The sequence below is a fragment of the Atta cephalotes genome (genome assembly GCF_000143395.1).
Source record: "Atta cephalotes unplaced genomic scaffold scaffold00037, whole genome shotgun sequence".
NCBI lineage: Eukaryota > Metazoa > Arthropoda > Insecta > Hymenoptera > Formicidae > Atta > Atta cephalotes.
In genome coordinates, this window is record NW_012130101.1 from 407021 (window position 1) to 416590 (window position 9570).

The 9570-nt window shown below is 30.6% G+C and overlaps 1 pseudogene; it reads left to right on the forward strand.

Annotated features, from left to right (window-relative positions):
* Positions 1–290: 290 nt before the first annotated feature.
* LOC105621811 overlaps positions 291–9570 on the forward strand; it is a 17259-nt pseudogene continuing 7979 nt past the window's right edge.

A 9570-nucleotide genomic window follows, 5' to 3' on the forward strand; every position in this document is an offset into this window, starting at 1 on the left:
ATCCGAGGAATACATTAAAAAACTAAAATCAGTAAAAAAATTGATAGGTATACATACATACGATGTAGATGAGCGCGTCAATATATGTATGTATTATACCGAAGTACAAATTCATTTTTGCTTCTCTCTCTCTCTCTGTGTGTGTGTGTGTGTGTGTGTGTGTGTGTGTGTGTGTGTGTGTGTGTGTGTGTGTGTGTGTGTGTGTGTGTGTGTGTGTCTTAGATATTAAAATAAATATATATAATATATTATAGGTTAGAAGAGAATGAAGAAAACAAAAAAGAAAAAAAATGGACAAGTTAAAAAAGGAGGAAAAGACAAAGGATAAGAAGACAAAAATATTGAGAAGAGATCATATGGAATTAAGAGAAACAGAAGAAGACACAAAAGAAGAGATAGGTGGAGAAGAGAAAAACAGACTAAAAGAAAAAAAAGGAGAGAACATTTTTGCAGGAAAGAAATGCGATGTAAATTAAATTTTTTATGTATGTACCTTTAGTCTTTTATATAATATTTGTAATTAGAAATGTACAAAACGGATTTTTTATTTTGGAAAAAGTAGAGTTTTACGATAAAAGTAGCAGTGCAACTTCAAAATCGTGACAGAATATTGCGTCGTTGCGTTAATGACGAGCGAATTATGCAAATGATTGAAGAAAATCCTCAAAACAGTGTACGCCATATACTCGATATCATGAACCACGTGCATCGCGTTTTAAAGGAAAATGAATTGCATCCTTTCCATTTTCAACGTGTGCAACAATTTTTAGCACAGGATGAAATACAGCGTATTAATTTTTGTGTAAGTATTTTTATTTTTACTTTTTTTTTGGTATGTCCTCCAAAAATAAATAATATTCAAGAAAGTATAATGATCGTAACGAGATTTTTAGAAAAGCATTTTAAAGCTTGAAGTCTCTATTTTTGAAATAATTAATATTTCGATCTCTCTGATTGATTTTTTATAAAGTTATAGAAATGTACATGGAGAGTTAATCTCAAGATATAGGAATGTACATGGAGAGTTAAATCTAAAAATTTTGCACAGACTTTACAAAGTTCCATGAACTAAATTAAAAATCGTAAACAAATTCCGTTTACAGCGTTCGAAAGAGTGAATCCTTATCTTTTATTTGCTTCTCTGTGGATAATTTTATGATTTTTTTTGTAGTGTATTTATAAATTTCAAATTGTCAAATTCTTTTATCATTTCTTATCGTTTCCTTTCACGAAAATTTGTTATAATTAATATTCATGATTAATTCTTTATACGTTTTCCTTTCATAAATATCTTATTAGAAAATTATGATATACATGAAATACTTATTATGCATAATATGCTACGCTTTTTGTAATAATTTGTAAAAAAGATAGAAAAACATGTACTCTTCTCCGATTTTATAATAGATTATGATGAGCTGCCTACAATAATTAATTATACTTCGAGAGCACAATGCTACGTTAAATATCATTCATACGGTTAACAACAAAGAGCTTTTTTGGTAATTATGCGATAGTGAGCTTAGAATTTCTACTACCGTAAATACATTATTAATTATGACAGATTTTCAGTGATTTTTGAATACATAGAAAGAAAAATTCTAACAAAATGCAATGAAACATTACGTCTTTATTGATATTTTATCGTATTCCGACGAAATCATACTCTCTTAACGGGAAATGATAGAGAATGGTGGAGAATGATATTATTTCTTTCGGATACCTTTTTCTTAAAATTTTTTCTTTTCGAGATTTAAAGAAGCGATAGATTACGATAGAAATTAATTAGATTTTCCGTAAATAGGTTTCATCGCTTTCTCTCTTTCGATATTTTTATTCATCGAAGTTTATTATGGTTTGTATTTGTCCTATGTTTGTAGTGTTAGTAATATATATATAATGTAGTCGCAAATGTGCGTAGCAGCCATCGCGAATCCTTTGGTATGATGCGGTGAGACATATGAATGGCGATGCCGAGCGCAAGATGCCAATTCAGAGATGGATAGATAGATAATACAATTTATTAGCCCACAGTTAGAATACAGCCATTTTACATACATTCGCAGTCTTGCAGCTACCAATAGATGGCGTTGAAATAACAATGTAACCGAATGGGGTAACATAGCTTATGTCTTTACGCTCAAGAAAACTATTTATATCTAATATAGAAAACCTAATATAGAAAACAATAATTAATGCTATAGAATGTAATAACGGAAAATACATGCTTGAAAGATCTTTTTAACTTAAAAGAAAAAATTTATATATCGATTTTGCATTCATTAAAGAAATCAGTTATAATCTCAATTTCGTTCGTTTTCATTCTTTTTAAAATTTCTTTAATGTCAATCGGAGCTTTTATATTCAACTTATTAAACTTAACTAACATATTCTTTCTTTCTTTGGCAAATTTATTGCAAACCTATAGTATATGATTCTCGTTTTCGATGAGAACCACAAGAACATTTATCGCTATCGGTTATCTTAAATCTAAATAAACTAGATTTCTAAACAAGCTAGAGAATTATGGCCACAGTGAAGATGATTGTTATAGTTACAATAGCTTTCCAGCTTAGATTGCTGGAATCACGGTTTACCTGATTGAAGATAATATAATTGAAAATATTCAGTGCCTTTATGAAGAATATTATATTTCAAAAAATCTTCATTATCCTTATTGCATTGGTTTTAACAATACTAGTGATATCCGAATAAGGTATCTCCACCATCAGCAAATCCCCTTCAGAGATGGCATCCCTGAGCAAGTCAATTTTACAATCTTTTCGGATTCCAAGAGTATTTTCAGCTTTCTTCAAAATATCCGCACAAACACCAAATTCAGGGATGGTTTACGACATCGCGACTAATACCATCAGTCGGCGGCCTAGCACGACCACTAGTTACACACACAAGCATAAGCCTATGTCCATTTGCGGTTCGACGCTTTCGCGCTTCGACCAGCTTCGATGGGTGTTCAGGTGTGCTAAGAGCGAACGAGACAGCGTTTTATTGGAGCGTGAAGCGACTGAAAATATTTTCTTGGCCGTTCGAGCTCGAGCGTGTCGAGAGGCAAGAAGACATTATACATAACATATAATTTTTAATAAATTGTAGCTACAATAAACCTTTCTCATTAATCCACAAAGCATAAAACATGTCAAAAAATAATTTTATGCAAGAATTTGTATTGTGTATTTTCTCATATTTTATCGTCATAGACTATTGTTGAATGAACAAAAGGAACTATGAAATTAATATGCATTATATTTTTTAAATATATATTTTTCAATCATAATAATAATAATAATTATAAGAATTATGAATAATATTTCGCCCTTTTCTCCGGCCTGTCTCCGCATTTTCTTCTCCTCTTTCCCGGATTTCGGACGTATTCCTGCAAAGTTAATTTGTAAATGTCTTTAATATTTCAAATAAACTATATATGAAAATTGCGTGAATAAAATTATATTTTTATTTAACAACATATTTTTATAATTTATATTATCTGTTTGTTGTTAAAAATTAAGTTGTTTTTTTATAATACTAAAAGAAATCTCAATTTTTTGTATAAGTACTTAAATGTTTCAAATGATTTAATATCAAGTTTCATTGTAATTGTCTTTATTCTTATTGCAATCGTCTTCAGATATCTGTAAATCATTAAATAAATAAATAAATAAAGCAATTTTGTTTATTTAAAGAGCACCTAATCTCTGCATTGCAATGAAATTTTATGTTATATTAATCATCTTCAATATATATTTAAAAATTCATATTTTTTTTTACCATTTCTTAATATTTTCATTAGAGCACATATCTACTTCTTATTGAATTAATTTTTTGTCACATAGAAAATCATTGCTAAATTTTTTCTATTACCTTTAAATGTATGGTAATGTAAAACATGCAATCTTTAATTTTTCAATGATTTTAAAATTGATACAATATATCCTTAAAAGTTTGTTATACTGGGAACAAAGTCTTCCTACTCCTCTGCGGCCTCTCTTTCCCAGAGCACGGCCCCTCATAATTCCTTGCCGGCCTCTTATATCCCGATTTGTCTCAGGATGAACCGGTAAGAATATCTCGTAAAACCTGCAGCAAATTAATTGCTGCTGCATTTACTGCAGTTGCTATGGCATCGATATTCTTTGCAACTTTTGTGGTTCTACTATTAATAATATATTGGGTTGTCCGGAAAGTTCGTGTCGACTAAAATTTAAATTTTAGTATACATTTATTAAATTAAAATTTTCTGCGTTCAATTTTCCTTCAACATCAGCACGAACTTTCCGGACAACCCAATAAATACATTTATTACACAATAATTAAAAATTATATTAATATTCATAATATAATATGCTCCAGTAATAAAATTAAAAAAAGTATGTTGGGAAGGGTTACGAGCCAAAATAAAAAATTTATATGAGTTAAAGCAAGCGAATTTGAAAATATTCTCTAAGTTTCAATGTTCATTTTAATGTAATCTACTTATTTGTATCTTTGCTTTAACTCATATATTAAATTTTTTATTTTGGCTCGTAACCCTTCCCAACATACTTTTTTTAATTTTATTACTTGAGCATATTATATTATGAATATTAATATAATTTTTAACTCGTAGCCCTTCTCAACATACTTTTATTTAATTTTATTACTTGAGCCATACTTTTATTTAATTGTATTAATATTATCAATATTATAAGATTTATCTTATTTTACAAAAAAATGTGTTTTATCCATAATAATGTTCATCAAAATCAATAAAAAGATGTCCAAAAATTATACTCGAATATTGCCAATAAACTAATAATTTTGAAATGAATGATCGAATACAAATTATATTATAATTTACTATCATATTGGACACTAATGAGAATACCCAGACAGCACACAATATTTCGGAAATATTAAAAAAATGTTTATAAATATTTATAAGACTTATTTTAAATATTTTGTAAATATTTTTGTAGTCTTAAATTGCACGGATCATAAATATTTGTTATAAATACTGAGAAATATTTATTATAAATGTTATCATAATGCTTCGCTTGTTTTATTGTTAGTGCTGAAACACTATCATGTCTCCAGATAGTAAACGATGTAAATACTAAATGACATTATAATTCAAGTTAAGAACAGTTATTTATATTTGTTTATATTTATCATAAATATATAAAAAATATTATATAAAATATTTAATTAATAAATATTTTAATAATATTTCGATTAAACTTTATATAAAATATGTATAAACTATTTACATAACATTTACCATAATATTCTGTGCTGTCTAGGTAACAATTACGAGATAAAATTGAGAACACAGATTATGTAAGAAAGTCAAAATAAACTCGAGAGAGTCAAAATAAATCCTATTTTAAATTAATACTATTCTTCTGTGTCTTTTAATGTTATTAATGTTATCTTAAACATAATTCTTTTAAAAAGTTTATTAGTTCAAAGTGAAGAATTTTTATATTTTATCAATCGAACGTATTGAAAATTACGAATATATTCAGTGACCAAGATACATATCTTTATATAATACTAATAATAATGCGGTATATTACCGCATAAATTATATTATCATATTGAACAATCACACATAATGATATTACGAAAGTAGAGAGCTGAATCTTGCATCATGATTGATTTAATATCGATATATTATATCGATATTTTTATTAATACCGATATAATAATAAACAATACCGATATCAATTCACTATTGTAATAATATCGGTAAAAAATGTTAATTTGATATGCCATTCTATATCGTTTTGCCACGTTATATATAATCACACTGCATATTGTGAAAAACATCACATAAAAATAAATATCTTATAACAAAATTTTTCTTTAATGAAAACGCCAAATATTAAGAAATATAATAGTAACAAGCAAATATATGCATCTTTATATTAATATAAAAGTTACAGTGCACAGTAAAATAACAGAAACCTACGGTATGTCATACTAAGAGTGGCACCAAAATATTAATTACTATTAAATCATTATTAAAATTATTTCTGTATTCAATCTCTGCTAAAGTTAAATAACAATAAATTGTTTATAACAAACCTGTCATTTTCTCGTCGTTACAAATATTGCTCTTCAGCGAAAGCTTTCTGCAGGATTGAGAACAGTTGACTGACACAACGCACACTGACATACTTGGAAAAAAACGCGCATTTCTCTTATCGCTTATGCATGTTTTTTTTTTCTTAAAATGCGTCTCCATCTGTCCGCGTGTATTGAAATCGACGTTTATTTTTTCATTATTTTCGGAAACGCTGCGCTACATTATTCATATTATACATTCGTTCCTGTGTATCCGTTTCTGTTGATCTCGAGCTTACAAATTCCCAACGTACATTAGTACATAGTAAGTGCAATTTTAATTTTGTGTACACACACTCGTAATTTTTTATTTATTGTTAATCGATAAAGTGTATAATGAGTGAATCAGCCAAGAAATGTAAACGAAGCTTTGTAGAAGCTTAGCTTACTGATCGATACAAATCTTAGATACGTAGAGTGCCATCCGATAATGATCTTTATTATTGCAATAAAAAATTTTCGTATTAATCGAGAAATATTTCGAAACATACTTCACGTATTATAAAAATAATATTAAAAAATCATAATATGATAATAATGACGATAATTTATTGGGAGTACAAATAAGTTTCCGCCGTTTTTTTATTAAAAATTAAGCATTTATTGTGAAAGAACGGTGTTTTATTCAAAGTAATGGCCATCACTAGCCATTACTTTTTCCCATCTTTCTGGTAGCATGTGGATCCCGCGTCGGAAGAATGCTTCATCTTTTGAGGCTATCCAATCATCGATACAATTTTTGATATCTTCATAGGATGTGAAGTGCTGCTCAGACAGGAGCGTCATCGATCGGAACAAGTGGAAGGAGCAATGTCTGGAGAATACGGCGAGTGGAGTAGACTTCCCATTTGAGTGTTTCTAAGTAGGTTTTGACCGGCACCGCAACATGTGGTCGAGCATTATCATGCAGAATAATTTTGTCATGCCTGAAGTAGTAGTGGGCGCGTTTTTCTTTGAGTGCTCAATCTCATCAATTATGTTCGGTAGAGAGCCCCAGTAATGGTCTCGTTCGGTTTGAGGAACTCATAATACACGACACCAAGCTGATCCCACCAAATACACAACATGAGTTTTTTTCCATGAATATTCGGCTTGGCTGTCGATGTTGAAGCATGCCCAGATGGTCCCCATGATTTCCTCTTCTTTGGGTTATCGTAGTGGATCCATTTTTCATCACCAGTGACTATATGATGCAAAAAACCCTTTCGTTTATGCCAAGCTGCATTTCATATGTGAAAAATCGGCGTTCAACGTTTCTCGGCGTTCAACATTTCTCGTTTCTCGTTTCAGTTCATATGGAACCCAATTCCTTTGCTTTTGAATCATTCCCAATGATTTCAAACGATATGAAATTGTTTGTTGAGTCACTCCTAATGTAAGTGCAAGTTCTTTTTGCGTTTGGCACGAATCTTCATCCAATAATGCTTTCAATCCGCGTCTTCGTACACTTTCGGCCTTCTTCGACGTCAAATTCACCATTCTTAAACTTTTGAAATCACTCACGACAACTTCTCTCACTTAAGGCAGCATCATATGCTTCTACAAGCGATCTATGAGCCTCAGCTGCAGATTTCTTCAAATTAAAGAAGTAAATCAAAAGTTTCCGCAAATGATTTTCGCTTATTCGGCTCAAAATTCGACATTTTCGTACAAAAAAAATATATGATGCTGATACAAAATCGTTAATATTTCAAGATTATGTTGCCGGATGTCCAATCTTACGATATGTCGTTTTACATCAAACAATTTTAACTATAGTTTATTAATAGCGCCGTCTTTTGCAAACGGCGGAAACTTATTTATACTCCCAATAGTAAAAAAATCTAAATCAGTATTTCAATTAAAATGGTTACATATATTGAGGAATTTAAACATTGGTTACGCGAAGTGCCAGATGATGATAGATTTATGTTATTGTATAATTTGCGATAAGTCTTTTGCTTGTGCAAATCTATCGTCATGCCGAAAAACACATATAAATGTGAAAGTAGTGAAATAAGATCTATCTAATATCTAATGAAGATTGAAATATGGAAAGTAATGACTCACTTTTACTTAATGAACGTACAAAAGAAGCGGAGATCAAATATGTTGCATTAATTGTTGAAATGAATATTTCTTATCAAAATGCAAACAAGATTTTTAACTTTTTTCAACACGTGGGAAAAGATCCTCATGTTACGAAGTATGAAAATGGGTTGTACAAAATGTAAAAATGTTATAATGTATTACGAACGTTTTATCCAAAGTTGAAACGGAACATGTAGACAACATTCAGAACACAAAATTTTTATATTTATAGATGAAACATTTGATATTTATAACAAAAAGTGGATGATTTTTAAGTTCGATACCCTGATCCCGGGACTCGCATTCGAGTTTACGCAATTAGTTGTATTAATTAATATCGATACTAAAGATTCCAGCGCAGAAAAATTGTTTAATGCATTTAAAAAAGAAATGTACAAATTGCAGGTATCATTTTCGAATATTATTGCTCCATCATGCGACAATGCATGTCATGAAACTGGAAAAAGAATTCATGTTTATTAACATTTTCATGTCCTAGCCATTCTGCTACGTTAGCAGCGCATGCTGCAAGTGATAAAATATCCGAAGTTTGCGATCACTAAAATGAATTACATAAACAACAGTCCAAAACGTTTAGTAGTTTTTAGTGAATTTTGTGAATGTTTCGAAGGAAAAACTTTGAAACTATAAAATTATTAGGTGTACAACTTTGCTTCCGCCGTTTTCCTATAGATGGCTTTAGCGGTAAGTGGTGGTCGAAATAAATAGATCATAGACGTCATACAATAAACTTGGGCATCTGTCAACATAACCCTATAGAAACATTAGTCGATTTGTGTCTGCATCATAAAGTTATTCTCGATTGAAAATGTCAGTTTACGAGCCAAATTCTCGTCATTTGCGGGAGGTTTTAATTTTTTGCTTCAATATGAAGAAATCTGCGGCTGAGGCTCATCGAATGCTCTCAAATACTTATGGTGAGGCCGCTATTAGTGAAAGACGTGTCGTGAGTGGTTTCAACGTTTCAAGAACGGTGATTTTGCCGTCCAAGGTCATGCTCTGTATTTGGTGGGACCAGCTCGGCGTAGTGTATTATGAACTGTTAAAACCGACTGAAACAATCACAGGCGGTCGGTATCAAACTCAATTGATGCGTTTGAGCCGAGCATTGAAAGACAAACGGCCGCAATACAACGAGAGACACGATAAAGTGATTTTGCAGCATGACAATGCTCGATCCCGAAAGTGTTGCGAAAGTGGTCAAGACATACTTGGAAACATTGAAATGGGAAGTCCTACCCCACCCGCCGTATTCTCCAGACGTTGCTCCCTCTGATTATCACTTGTTTCGATCAATGGCACACGGCCTGGCTGATCAGCACTTCCGGTCTTATGAAGAAGTAAAAAATTGGATCT